Raw genomic sequence first — 14,570 nt, forward strand, 5'->3', positions numbered from 1 at the left:
CCCTGCTCTCACTCTCCCGCTGTGCTCACTCTCCCTCTGCCCTCACTCTCCTGCTGCTCTCACTCTCCCCCTGCCCTGACTCTCCCCCTGCCTCCACTCTCCCGCTGCTCTCTCTCTCCCGCAGCCCTCTCTCTCCCAGTGCTCCCACACTCCCGCTGCTCTCTCTCTCCCAGTGCTCTCACTCTCCCGCTGCGCTCACTCTCCCGTAGCCCTTCCTCTCCCAGTGCTCTCACTCTCCCGCTGCTCCATCTCTCGCCCTGCTCCCACTCTCCCCCTGCTCTCACTCTCCCGCTGCTCCCACCATTCCCCGCTCCCGCTGCTCTCACTCTCCCGCTGCTCCCACACTCCTCCTGCTCTCACTCTCCCGCTGCTCTCACTCTCCCGCTGCTCCCGCTCTCCTCCTGCTCTCACTCTCCCGCTGCTCCCACTCTCCCCCTGCTCTCACTCTCCCCCTGTTCACTCCCGCTGCTCCTGATCCCACTCTCCCCTTCTCTCACTCTCCCGCTGCGCTCACACTCCCCCTGCTCTCAACATCCCGCAGCTCCCAATCTCCGCTGCTCTCAATCTTCCGCTACTATGACTCTCCCCCTGCTCTCACTCTCCCGCTATTCTCACTCTCCCGCTGCTCTCACTCTCCCGCTGTTCTCACTCTCCCGCTACTCTCACTCTCCCCCTGATCCCGCTGCTCCCGCTGCTCTCACTCTCCCGCTGCTCACACTCTCCCGTTGCTCCTACTCTCCGATGCTCTCACTCTCCCGCTGCTCTAACTCTCCCGCTGCGCTCACTCACCCACTGCTCTCACTCTCTCCCTGCTCTCACTCTCCCCCTGCTCCCGCTGCTCTCACTCTCCCCTGCTCTCACTCTCCCACTGCTCACTCTCTCCTGCTCCTCTCTCTCGCTGCTCCCGCTGCTCTCACTCTCCCGTTGCTCTCACTCTCCCCTGCTCACACTCTCCCGTGCTCTCACTCTCGCGCTGCTCTCACTCTCCCCCTGCTCTCACTCTCCCGCTGTGCTCACTCTCCCTCTGCCCTCACTCTCCTGCTGCTCTCACTCTCCCCCTGCCCTGACTCTCCCCCTGCCTCCACTCTCCCGCTGCTCTCTCTCTCCCGCAGCCCTCTCTCTCCCAGTGCTCCCGCACTCCCGCTGCTCTCTCTCTCCCAGTGCTCTCACTCTCCCGCTGCGCTCACTCTCCCGCAGCCCTTCCTCTCCCAGTGCTCTCACTCTCCCGCTGCTCCATCTCTCGCCCTGCTCCCACTCTCCCCCTGCTCTCACTCTCCCGCTGCTCCCACCATTCCCCGCTCCCGCTGCTCTCACTCTCCCGCTGCTCCCACACTCCTCCTGCTCTCACTCTCCCGCTGCTCTCACTCTCCCGCTGCTCCCGCTCTCCTCCTGCTCTCACTCTCCCGCTGCTCCCACTCTCCCCCTGCTCTCACTCTCCCCCTGTTCACTCCCGCTGCTCCTGATCCCACTCTCCCCCTTCTCTCACTCTCCCGCTGCGCTCACACTCCCCCTGCTCTCAACCTCCCGCAGCTCCCAATCTCCGCTGCTCTCAATCTTCCGCTACTATGACTCTCCCCCTGCTCTCACTCTCCCGCTACTCTCACTCTCCCGCTGCTCTCACTCTCCCGCTGTTCTCACTCTCCCCTGCTCTCACTCGCCCCCTGCTCTCAGTCTCCCGCTGCACTCGCTCTCCCACTGCTCTCACTCTCCCGCTGCTCCCACTCTCCCCTTTCTCCCTCTCTTCTACTCTCCTGCTGCTCCCACTCTCCCGCTGCGCTCAATATCCCGCTGCTCTCACTCTCCCTCTGCTCCCACTCTACCGCTGCTCTCACTCTCCCGCTGCTCTCACTCTCGCGCTGCTCTCACTCTCCCTGCTCTCGCTCTCTCGCTGCTCTCACTCTCCCGCTGCGCTCACTCTCCCCCATTCTCACTCTCCCATTCTCCCGCTGCGCCCTCTCTTCCACTGCTCTCACTCTCCCCCTACCCTGACTCTCCCCCTGCTCTCGCTCTCTCGCTATTCCCACTCTCCCCCTGCCCACACTCTCCCGCTGCTCCCGCTCTCCCGCTGCTCTCACCCCCCCCCCCGCTGCTCCTGCTGCTCTCACTCTCCCGCTGCTCTCACTCTACTGCTGCTCACTCTCCAGCTGCTCGGACTCTCGCCCTGCACTCACTCTCCCGCTGCTCTCACTCTCCCGCTGCTCCCGCTGCTCCCGCTGCTCTCTCTACCCCGCTGCTCCCAATCTCCCTCTGCTCTCGTTGCTCTCACTCTCCACTGCTCTCAGCTCTCCCGCTGCTCCCACTCTCCCGCTCCTCTCACTCCCCCCTGCTCCCACTCTCCCGCTGCTCTCACTCTCGCGCTGCTCTCACTCTCCCTGCTCTCGCTCTCTCGCTGCTCTCACTCTCCCGCTGCGCTCACTCTCCCCCATTCTCACTCTCCCATTCTCCCGCTGCGCCCGCTCTTCCACTGCTCTCACTCTCCCCTACCCTGACTCTCCCCCTGCTCTCGCTCTCTCGCTATTCCCACTCTCCCCCTGCCCACACTCTCCCGCTGCTCCCGCTCTCCCGCTGCTCTCACCCCTGCTCTCGCTATTCCCACTCTCCCCCTGCCCACACTCTCCCGCTGCTCCCGCTCTCCCGCTGCTCTCACCCCTGCTCCTGCTGCTCTCACTCTCCCGCTGCTCTCACTCTACCGCTGCTCTCACTCTCCCCCTGCCCTCATCCTACCCCTGCTTTCTCTCTCCCACTGCTCTCACTCTCCCCCTGCTCCCGCTTCTCTCACTCTCCCCCTGCTCACACACTCCCCCTGCTCTCACTCTCCCCCTGCTCCCGCTGCTCTCACTCTCCCCTGCTCTCACTCTCCCACTGCTCACTCTCTCCTGCTCCTCTCTCTCGCTGCTCCCGCTGCTCTCACTCTCCCGTTGCTCTCACTCTCCCCTGCTCACACTCTCCTGTGCTCTCACTCTCGCGCTGCTCTCACTCTCCCCCTGCTCTCACTCTCCCGCTGTGCTCACTCTCCCTCTGCCCTCACTCTCCTGCTGCTCTCACTCTCCCCCTGCCCTGACTCTCCCCCTGCCTCCACTCTCCCGCTGCTCTCTCTCTCCCGCAGCCCTCTCTCTCCCAGTGCTCCCACACTCCCGCTGCTCTCTCTCTCCCAGTGCTCTCACTCTCCCGCTGCGCTCACTCTCCCGTAGCCCTTCCTCTCCCAGTGCTCTCACTCTCCCGCTGCTCCATCTCTCGCCCTGCTCCCACTCTCCCCCTGCTCTCACTCTCCCGCTGCTCCCACCATTCCCCGCTCCCGCTGCTCTCACTCTCCCGCTGCTCCCACACTCCTCCTGCTCTCACTCTCCCGCTGCTCTCACTCTCCCGCTGCTCCCGCTCTCCTCCTGCTCTCACTCTCCCGCTGCTCCCACTCTCCCCCTGCTCTCACTCTCCCCCTGTTCACTCCCGCTGCTCCTGATCCCACTCTCCCCTTCTCTCACTCTCCCGCTGCGCTCACACTCCCCCTGCTCTCAACATCCCGCAGCTCCCAATCTCCGCTGCTCTCAATCTTCCGCTACTATGACTCTCCCCCTGCTCTCACTCTCCCGCTATTCTCACTCTCCCGCTGCTCTCACTCTCCCGCTGTTCTCACTCTCCCGCTACTCTCACTCTCCCCCTGATCCCGCTGCTCCCGCTGCTCTCACTCTCCCGCTGCTCACACTCTCCCGTTGCTCCTACTCTCCGATGCTCTCACTCTCCCGCTGCTCTAACTCTCCCGCTGCGCTCACTCACCCACTGCTCTCACTCTCTCCCTGCTCTCACTCTCCCCCTGCTCCCGCTGCTCTCACTCTCCCCTGCTCTCACTCTCCCACTGCTCACTCTCTCCTGCTCCTCTCTCTCGCTGCTCCCGCTGCTCTCACTCTCCCGTTGCTCTCACTCTCCCCTGCTCACACTCTCCCGTGCTCTCACTCTCGCGCTGCTCTCACTCTCCCCCTGCTCTCACTCTCCCGCTGTGCTCACTCTCCCTCTGCCCTCACTCTCCTGCTGCTCTCACTCTCCCCCTGCCCTGACTCTCCCCCTGCCTCCACTCTCCCGCTGCTCTCTCTCTCCCGCAGCCCTCTCTCTCCCAGTGCTCCCGCACTCCCGCTGCTCTCTCTCTCCCAGTGCTCTCACTCTCCCGCTGCGCTCACTCTCCCGCAGCCCTTCCTCTCCCAGTGCTCTCACTCTCCCGCTGCTCCATCTCTCGCCCTGCTCCCACTCTCCCCCTGCTCTCACTCTCCCGCTGCTCCCACCATTCCCCGCTCCCGCTGCTCTCACTCTCCCGCTGCTCCCACACTCCTCCTGCTCTCACTCTCCCGCTGCTCTCACTCTCCCGCTGCTCCCGCTCTCCTCCTGCTCTCACTCTCCCGCTGCTCCCACTCTCCCCCTGCTCTCACTCTCCCCCTGTTCACTCCCGCTGCTCCTGATCCCACTCTCCCCCTTCTCTCACTCTCCCGCTGCGCTCACACTCCCCCTGCTCTCAACCTCCCGCAGCTCCCAATCTCCGCTGCTCTCAATCTTCCGCTACTATGACTCTCCCCCTGCTCTCACTCTCCCGCTACTCTCACTCTCCCGCTGCTCTCACTCTCCCGCTGTTCTCACTCTCCCGCTACTCTCACTCTCCCCCTGATCCCGCTGCTCCCGCTGCTCTCACTCTCCCGCTGCTCACACTCCCGTTGCTCCTACTCTCCGATGCTCTCACACTCCCGCTGCTCTAACTCTCCCGCTGCGCTCACTCACCCACTGCGCTCACTCTCTCCCTGCTCTCACTCTCCCCCTGCTCTCACTCTCCCCTGCTCACACTCTCCCGTGCTCTCACTCTCGCGCTGCTCTCACTCTCCCCCTGCTCTCACTCTCCCGCTGTGCTCACTCTCCCTCTGCCCTCACTCTCCTGCTGCTCTCACTCTCCCCCTGCCCTGACTCTCCCCCTGCCTCCACTCTCCCGCTGCTCTCTCTCTCCCGCAGCCCTCTCTCTCCCAGTGCTCCCACACTCCCGCTGCTCTCTCTCTCCCAGTGCTCTCACTCTCCCGCTGCGCTCACTCTCCCGCAGCCCTTCCTCTCCCAGTGCTCTCACTCTCCCGCTGCTCCATCTCTCGCCCTGCTCCCACTCTCCCCCTGCTCTCACTCTCCCGCTGCTCCCACCATTCCCCGCTCCCGCTGCTCTCACTCCCGTTGCTCCTACTCTCCGATGCTCTCACACTCCCGCTGCTCTAACTCTCCCGCTGCGCTCACTCACCCACTGCGCTCACTCTCTCCCTGCTCTCACTCTCCCCCTGCTCTCACTCTCCCCCGCTCCCACTCTCCGCTGCTCTCACTCTCCCGCTGCGCTCACTCTCCTCCTGCTCCCACTGTCCCCCCTGCTCTCACTCTACCGCTGCTCTCACTCACCCACTGTTCTCACTCTCTCCCTGCTCTTACACTCCCGCTGCTCTCACTCTCGCGCTGCTCTCACTCTCCCCCTGCTCTCACACTCCCGCTGCTCTCACTCTCCGCTGCTCTCAATCTCCCGCTACTCTGACTCTCCCCCTGATTTCACTCTCCCGCTACTCTCACTCTCCCGCTGCTATCACTCTCCTGCTGCTCTCACTCTCTCGTTACTCTCACTCTCCCCCTGATCCCGCTGCTCCCGCTGCTCTCACTCTCCCGCTGCTCACACTCTCCCTTTGCTACTACTCTCTGATGCTCTCACACTCCCCCTGCTCTCACTCTCCCGCTGCTCTCACTCACCCACTGTTCTCACTCTCTCCCTCCTCTCACACTCCCGCTGCTCTCACTCTCGCGCTGCTCTCACTCTCCCCCTGCTCTCACACTCCCGCTGCTCTCACTCTCCCCCTGCTCTCACACACCCCCTGCTCACATTCTCCCGCTGCTCCTACTCTCCTGCTGCTCTCACTCTCCCCCTGCTCTCTTACTCCAACTGCTCTCTCTCCCCCGCTGCTCCCGCTGCTCTTACCCTCCCGCTTATCTCACTCTCCCGCTACTCTCACTCTCCCCCTGCTCCCGCTGCTCTCTCCCGCTGATCCCGCTGCTGTCACTCTCCCCCTGCTCTCACTCTCCCCCTGCTCCCGCTGCTCTCTCTCTCCCGCTGCTCCCGCTGCTCTCACTCTCCCGCTGCTCTCACCCCCCGCTACTCCCACTCTCCCGCTGCTCCTACTCTACCGCAGCTCTCTCTCTCCCGGTGCTCTCACTCTCCCGCTGCTCTCACTCTCCCTCTGCTCTCACTCTCCCTCTGCTCCCGCTGATCCCATTCTCCCGCTGCTCTCACTCGCCCCCTGCTCCCGCTGCTCTCACTCTCCCGCTTCTCTCACTCTACCGCTGCTCTCACTCTTCCGCTGCTCGCACTGTCGCCCTGCTCTCACTCTCGCGGTGCTCCCCTCTCCCCCGCTGCTCTCTCTCCCCCCGCTGCTCCCCCTACTCTCGATGCTCTCACTCACCACTGATCTCAGCTCTCCCGCTGCTGCCACTCTCCCGCTGCTCTCACTCTCGCGCTGCGCTCACTCGCCCCTGCTCTCACTCTCCCGCTGCTCCCACTCTCCCGCTGCTCTCACTCTCGCGCTGCTCTCACTCGCCCCTGCTCTCACTCTCCCGCTGCACCCACTCTCCCGCTGCTCACACTCTCCCGGTGCTCTCACTCTCCCGCTGCTCCCACACTCCCGCTCTTCACACTCTCCCGCTGCGCTCACTCTCCCCCTGCTCCCGCTGCTCTCACATTCCCGCTGCTCCCACTCTCCCGCTGCACACTCTCTCCCACTGCTCTCACTCACCCGATGCTCTCACTCTCCCGCTGCTTTCACTCTCCCGCTGCTCTCACTCTCCCCCTGATCTCTCCCGCTGCTCTCACTATCCGGCTGCCCTCATCCTCCCCCTCCTCTCACTCTCCCCCTGCTCTCTCCCGCTGCTCTCACTCAGCCGCTGCTCCCACTCTCCCCTGCTCTCACTCTCCCCCTGCTCCCTCTGCTCTCTCTCCCCCGCTGCTCCCACTCTCCCGCTGCTCCCACTCTCCCCTGCTCTCACTCTCCCCTGCTCCCGCTGCTCTCTCTCCCCCGCTGCTCCCACACTCCCCCTGCTCTCACTCTCCCCCTGCTCCCACTCTGCCGCTGCTTCCAATGTCCCGCTGCTCCCACTCTCCCCCTGCTCTCTCTCTCCCGCTGCTCCAACTCGCCCCTTGCTCCTGCTGCTCTCATTCTCCCTCTTCTCCCGCTGCTCTCACTCTCCCACTGCTCTCACTCTCCCGCTGCTCCTACTCTCCCGCTGCTCCCCCTCTCGCGCTGCTCTCACTCTCCCGCTGCTGCCACTCTCCCGATGCTCCCCCTCTCCCGATGCTCTCACTCTCCCCCTGCTCTCACTCTCCCGGTTCGCTCAGTCTCCCGCTACTCTCACTCTCCCACTGCTCTAACACTGCCGCTGTTCCAAGTCTCCCGCTGCTGCCGCTGCTCCCACTCTCCCCCTGCTCCCAGTCTCCGCTTCTCCAACGCTCCCTCTGCTCTCACTCTCCTCCTGCTCCCGTTGCTCTCACTCTCCCCCTGCTCTCACTCTCCCGCTGTTCCAACTCTCCCCCTGCTCTAACTCTCCCGCTGCTCTCGCTCTCCCCCTGCTCTCAGTCTCTCACTGCTCCCACTCTCCCGCTGCTCTCACTCTCCCGCTGCTCTCACTCTCCCGCTGCTCTCACTATGCCGTTGATCTCACTCTCCCGCTGCACTCACTCTCCCGCTACTCTCATTCTCCCACTGCGTTCACTCTCCCGCTGCTCTCACTCTCCCGCTGCTCTCACTCTCCCACTGCTCTCACTCTGCATCTGCTCCCACTCTCCTGCTGCTGCCGCTGCTCCCACTCTCCCCTGCTACCAGTCTCCGCTTCTCCCACGCTCCCTCTGCTCTCACACTCACCCTGCTCCCGTTGCTCTCACTCTCCCCCTACTCTCACTCTCCCGCTGTTCCAACTATCCCCCTGCTCTCATTCTCCCGCTGCTCTCACTCTGCATCTGCTCCCACTCTCCTGCTGTTGCCGCTGCTCCCACTCTCCCCATGCTCCCAGTCTCCGCTTCTCCCACGCTCCCTCTGCTCTCACTCTTTCCCTGCTCCCGTTGCTCTCATTCTCCCCCTGCTCTCACTCTCCCGCTGTTCCAACTCGCCCCCTGCTTTAACTCACCCGCTGCTCTCACTATCCCCCTGCTCCCACTCCACCACTGCTCCCACTCTCCCTCTGCTTTCATTCTCCCGCTGATCTCACTCTGCCGCTGCTCCAACTCTCCCGCTGCTCTCACTCTCCCGCTGCTCTCACTCACCCGTTGCCCTTCACTCTCCCGCTGGTCTCACTCTGCCGCTTCTCTCACTATCCCGATGCTCTCACTCACCCGCTGCTCTCACTCTCCCGCTGCTCTCACTCTCCCGCTGCTCTCACTATCCCGATGCTCTCACTCACCCGCTGCTCTCACTCTCCCGCCGCTCTCACTCTCCCGCTGCCCTTCACTCTCCCGCTGCTCTCACTCTCCCGCTGCTCCCACTCTCCTCCTGCTCTCACTCTCCCGCTGCTCCCACTCCCCCCCTGTTCTCACTCTCCGCTGCGCTCACTCTCACCCTGTTCTCTCCCGCTGCTCCTGATCCCACTCTCCCCCTTCTCTCACTCTCCCGCTGCGCTCAGTCTCCCCTTGCTCTCACACTCCCGCTGCTCCCACTCTCCCCTGCTCCCATTCTTCACCTGCCCCCGCTGTTCTCACTCTCCCCTTCTCTCAGTCTCCCGCTGCACTCGCTCTCCCACTGCTCTCACTCTCCCGCTGCTCCCACTCTCCCCTTTCTCCCTCTCTTCTACTCTCCTGCTGCTCCCACTCTCCCGCTGCGCTCAATATCCCGCTGCTCTCACTCTCCCTCTGCTCCCACTCTACCCCTGCTCCCACTCTCCCGCTGCTCTCACTCTCGCGCTGCTCTCACTCTCCCTGCTCTCGCTCTCTCGCTGCTCTCACTCTCCCGCTGCGCTCACTCTCCCCCATTCTCACTCTCCCATTCTCCCGCTGCGCCCTCTCTTCCACTGCTCTCACTCTCCCCCTACCCTGACTCTCCCCCTGCTCTCGCTCTCTCGCTATTCCCACTCTCCCCCTGCCCACACTCTCCCGCTGCTCCAACTCGCCCCTTGCTCCTGCTGCTCTCATTCTCCCTCTTCTCCCGCTGCTCTCACTCTCCCACTGCTCTCACTCTCCCGCTGCTCCTACTCTCCCGCTGCTCCCCCTCTCGCGCTGCTCTCACTCTCCGCTGCTACCACTCTCCCGATGCTCCCCCTCTCCCGATGCTCTCACTCTCCCCCTGCTCTCACTCTCCCGGTTCGCTCAGTCTCCCGCTACTCTCACTCTCCCACTGCTCTAACACTGCCGCTGTTCCAAGTCTCCCGCTGCTGCCGCTGCTCCCACTCTCCCCCATCTCCCAGTCTCCGCTTCTCCAACGCTCCCTCTGCTCTCACTCTCCTCCTGCTCCCGTTGCTCTCACTCTCCCCCTGCTCTCACTCTCCCGCTGTTCCAACTCTCCCCCTGCTCTAACTCTCCCGCTGCTCTCGCTCTCCCCCTGCTCTCAGTCTCTCACTGCTCCCACTCTCCCGCTGCTCTCACTCTCCCGCTGCTCTCACTCTCCCGCTGCTCTCACTATGCCGATGATCTCACTCTCCCGCTGCACTCACTCTCCCGCTACTCTCATTCTCCCACTGCGTTCACTCTCCCGCTGCTCTCACTCTCCCGCTGCTCTCACTCTCCCACTGCTCTCACTCTGCATCTGCTCCCACTCTCCTGCTGCTGCCGCTGCTCCCACTCTCCCCTGCTACCAGTCTCCGCTTCTCCCACGCTCCCTCTGCTCTCACACTCACCCTGCTCCCGTTGCTCTCACTCTCCCCCTACTCTCACTCTCCCGCTGTTCCAACTATCCCCCTGCTCTCATTCTCCCGCTGCTCTCACTCTGCATCTGCTCCCACTCTCCTGCTGTTGCCGCTGCTCCCACTCTCCCCATGTTCCCAGTCTCCGCTTCTCCCACGCTCCCTCTGCTCTCACTCTTTCCCTGCTCCCGTTGCTCTCACTCTCCCCCTGCTCTCACTCTCCCGCTGTTCCAACTCGCCCCCTGCTTTAACTCACCCGCTGCTCTCAATATCCCCCTTCTCTCACTCTCCCACTGCTCCCACTCTCCCTCTGCTTTCATTCTCCCGCTGATCTCACTCTGCCGCTGCTCCAACTCTCCCGCTGCTCTCACTCTCCCGCTGCTCTCACTCACCCGTTGCCCTTCACTCTCCCGCTGGTCTCACTCTGCCGCTTCTCTCACTGTCCCGATGCTCTCACTCACCCGCTGCTCTCACTCTCCCGCTGCTCTCACTCTCCCGCTGCTCTCACTATCCCGATGCTCTCACTCTCCCTCTGCTCCCACTCTACCCCTACTCTCACTCTCCCGCTGCTCTCACTCTTTCGCTGCTCTCACTATCCCGATGCTCTCACTCCCGCTGCACTCACTCTCCCGCAGCCCTCTCTCTCCCAGTGCTCTCACTCTCCCGCTGCTCCATCTCTCGCCCTGCTCCCACACTCCCCCTGCTCTCACTCTCCCGCTGCTCCCACTCTTCCCCTGCTCCCGCTGCTCTCACTCTCCCGCTGCTCCCACTCTCCTCCTGCTCTCACTCTCCCGCTGCTCCCACTCTCCTCCTGCTCTCACTCTCCCGCTACTCCCACTCCCCCCCTGCTCTCACTCTCCGCTGCGCTCACTCTCACCCTGTTCTCTCCCGCTGCTCCTGATCCCACTCTCCCCCTTCTCTCACTCTCCCGCTGCGCTCAGTCTCCCCTTGCTCTCACACTCCCGCTGCTCCCACTCTCCCCTGCTCCCATTCTTCACCTGCCCCCGCTGTTCTCACTCTCCCCTGCTCTCACTCTCCCCTGCTCTCAGTCTCCCGCTGCACTCGCTCTCCCACTGCTCTCACTCTCCCGCTGCTCCCACTCTCCCCTTTCTCCCTCTCTTCTACTCTCCTGCTGCTCCCACTCTCCCGCTGCGCTCAATATCCCGCTGCTCTCACTCTCCCTCTGCTCCCACTCTACCCCTACTCCCACTCTCCCGCTGCTCTCACTCTCGCGCTGCTCTCACTCTCCCTGCTCTCGCTCTCTCGCTGCTCTTACTCTCCCGCTGCGCTCACTCTCCCCCATTCTCACTCTCCCATTCTCCCGCTGCGCCCTCTCTTCCACTGCTCTCACTCTCCCCCTACCCTGACTCTCCCCCTGCTCTCGCTCTCTCGCTATTCCCACTCTCCCCCTGCCCACACTCTCCCGCTGCTCCCGCTCTCCCGCTGCTCTCACCCCCCCCCCCCGCTGCTCCTGCTGCTCTCACTCTCCCGCTGCTCTCACTCTACCGCTGCTCTCACTCTCCAGCTGCTCGCACTCTCGCCCTGCACTCACTCTCCCGCTGCTCTCACTCTCCCGCTGCTCCCGCTGCTCTCTCTACCCCGCTGCTCCCAATCTCCCTCTGCTCTCGTTGCTCTCACTCTCCACTGCTCTCAGCTCTCCCGCTGCTCCCACTCTCCCGCTCCTCTCACTCCCCCCTGCTCCCACTCTCCCGCTGCTCTCACTCTCGCGCTGCTCTCACTCTCCCTGCTCTCGCTGCTCTCACTCTCCCGCTGCGCTCACTCTCCCCCATTCTCACTCTCCCATTCTCCCGCTGCGCCCGCTCTTCCACTGCTCTCACTCTCCCCTACCCTGACTCTCCCCCTGCTCTCGCTCTCTCGCTATTCCCACTCTCCCCCTGCCCACACTCTCCCGCTGCTCCCGCTCTCCCGCTGCTCTCACTCTCCCGCTGCGCTCACTCTCCCGCAGCCCTTCCTCTCCCAGTGCTCTCACTCTCCCGCTGCTCCATCTCTCGCCCTGTTCCCACTCTGCCCCTGCTCTCACTCTCCCGCTGCTCCCACCATTCCCCGCTCCCGCTGCTCTCACTCTCCCGCTGCTCCCACACTCCTCCTGCTCTCACTCTCCCGCTGCTCTCACTCTCCCGCTGCTCCCGCTCTCCTCCTGCTCTCACTCTCCCGCTGCTCCCACTCTCCCCCTGCTCTCACTCTCCCCCTGTTCACTCCCGCTGCTCCTGATCCCACTCTCCCCCTTCTCTCACTCTCCCGCTGCGCTCACACTCCCCCTGCTCTCAACCTCCCGCAGCTCCCAATCTCCGCTGCTCTCAATCTTCCGCTACTATGACTCTCCCCCTGCTCTCACTCTCCCGCTACTCTCACTCTCCCGCTGCTCTCACTCTCCCGCTGTTCTCACTCTCCCGCTACTCTCACTCTCCCCCTGATCCCGCTGCTCCCGCTGCTCTCACTCTCCCGCTGCTCACACTCTCCCGTTGCTCCTACTCTCCGATGCTCTCACACTCCCGCTGCTCTAACTCTCCCGCTGCGCTCACTCACCCACTGCTCTCACTCTCTCCCTGCTCTCACTCTCCCCCTGCTCCCGCTGCTCTCACTCTCCCCTGCTCTCACTCTCCCACTGCTCACTCTCTCCTGCTCCTCTCTCTCGCTGCTCCCGCTGCTCTCACTCTCCCGTTGCTCTCACTCTCCCCTGCTCACACTCTCCCGTGCTCTCACTCTCGCGCTGCTCTCACTCTCCCCCTGCTCTCACTCTCCCGCTGTGCTCACTCTCCCTCTGCCCTCACTCTCCTGCTGCTCTCACTCTCCCCCTGCCCTGACTCTCCCCCTGCCTCCACTCTCCCGCTGCTCTCTCTCTCCCGCAGCCCTCTCTCTCCCAGTGCTCCCACACTCCCGCTGCTCTCTCTCTCCCAGTGCTCTCACTCTCCCGCTGCGCTCACTCTCCCGCAGCCCTTCCTCTCCCAGTGCTCTCACTCTCCCGCTGCTCCATCTCTCGCCCTGCTCCCACTCTCCCCCTGCTCTCACTCTCCCGCTGCTCCCACCATTCCCCGCTCCCGCTGCTCTCACTCTCCCGCTGCTCCCACACTCCTCCTGCTCTCACTCTCCCGCTGCTCTCACTCTCCCGCTGCTCCCACTCTCCTCCTGCTCTCACTCTCCCGCTGCTCCCACTCTCCCCCTGCTCTCACACTCCCCCTGTTCACTCCCGCTGCTCCTGATCCCACTCTCCACCTTCTCTCACTCTCCCGCTGCGCTCACACTCCCCCTGCTCTCAACCTCCCGCAGCTCCCAATCTCCGCTGCTCTCAATCTTCCGCTACTATGACTCTCCCTCTGCTCTCACTCTCCCGCTACTCTCACTCTCCCGCTGCTCTCACTCTCCCCCTGATCCCGCTGCTCCCGCTGCTCTCACTCTCCCGCTGCTCACACTCTCCCGTTGCTCCTACTCTCCGATGCTCTCACACTCCCGCTGCTCTAACTCTCCCGCTGCGCTCACTCACCCACTGCTCTCACTCTCTCCCTGCTCTCACTCTCCCCCTGCTCTCACTCTCCCACGCTCCCACTCTCCCGCTGCTCTCACTCTCCCGCTGCGCTCACTCTCCTCCTGCTCCCACTGTCCCCCCTGCTCTCACTCTACCGCTGCTCTCACTCACCCACTGTTCTCACTCTCTCCCTGCTCTTACACTCCCGCTGCTCTCACTCTCGCGCTGCTCTCACTCTCCCCCTGCTCTCACACTCCCGCTGCTCTCACTCTCCGCTGCTCTCAATCTCCCGCTACTCTGACTCTCCCCCTGATTTCACTCTCCCGCTACACTCACTCTCCCGCTGCTATCACTCTCCTGCTGCTCTCACTCTCTCGCTACTCTCACTCTCCCCCTGATCCCGCTGCTCCCGCTGCTCTCACTCTCCCGCTGCTCACACTCTCCCGTTGCTCCTACTCTCCGATGCTCTCACACTCCCGCTGCTCTAACTCTCCCGCTGCGCTCACTCACCCACTGCTCTCACTCTCTCCCTGCTCTTACTCTCCCCCTGCTCTCACTCTCCCCCGCTCCCACTCTCCCGCTGCTCTCACTCTCCCGCTTCGCTCACTCTCCTCCTGCTCCCTCTCTCCCCCCCCTGCTCTCACTCTCCCGCTGCTCTCACTCACCCACTGTTCTCACTCTCTCCCTGCTCTCACACTCCCGCTGCTCTCACTCTCGCGCTGCTCTCACTCTCCCCCTGCTCTCACACTCCCGCTGCTCTCACTCTCCCCCTGCTCTCACACACCCCCTGCTCACATTCTCCCGCTGCTCCTACTCTCCTGCTGCTCTCACTCTCCCCCTGCTCTCTTACTCCAACTGCTCTCTCCCCCGCTGCTCCCGCTGCTCTTACCCTCCCGCTGATCACACTCTCCCGCTACTCTCACTCTCCCCCTGCTCCCGCTGCTCTCTCCCGCTGATCCCGCTGCTGTCACTCTCCCCCTGCTCTCACTCTCCCCCTGCTCCTGCTGCTCTCTCTCTCCCGCTGCTCCCGCTGCTCTCACTCTCCCGCTGCTCTCACCCCCCCGCTACTCCCACTCTCCCGCTGCTCCTACTCTCCCGCAGCTCTCTCTCTCCCGGTGCTCTCACCCTCCCACTGCTCTCACTCTCCCGCTGCTCTCACTCTCCCTCTGCTCCCGCTGATCCCATTCTCCCGCTGCTCTCACTCTCCCCCTGCTCC

The sequence above is a fragment of the Scyliorhinus torazame genome, chromosome 3, assembly GCF_047496885.1.
Source record: "Scyliorhinus torazame isolate Kashiwa2021f chromosome 3, sScyTor2.1, whole genome shotgun sequence".
Taxonomy (NCBI): Eukaryota; Metazoa; Chordata; class Chondrichthyes; order Carcharhiniformes; family Scyliorhinidae; genus Scyliorhinus; species Scyliorhinus torazame.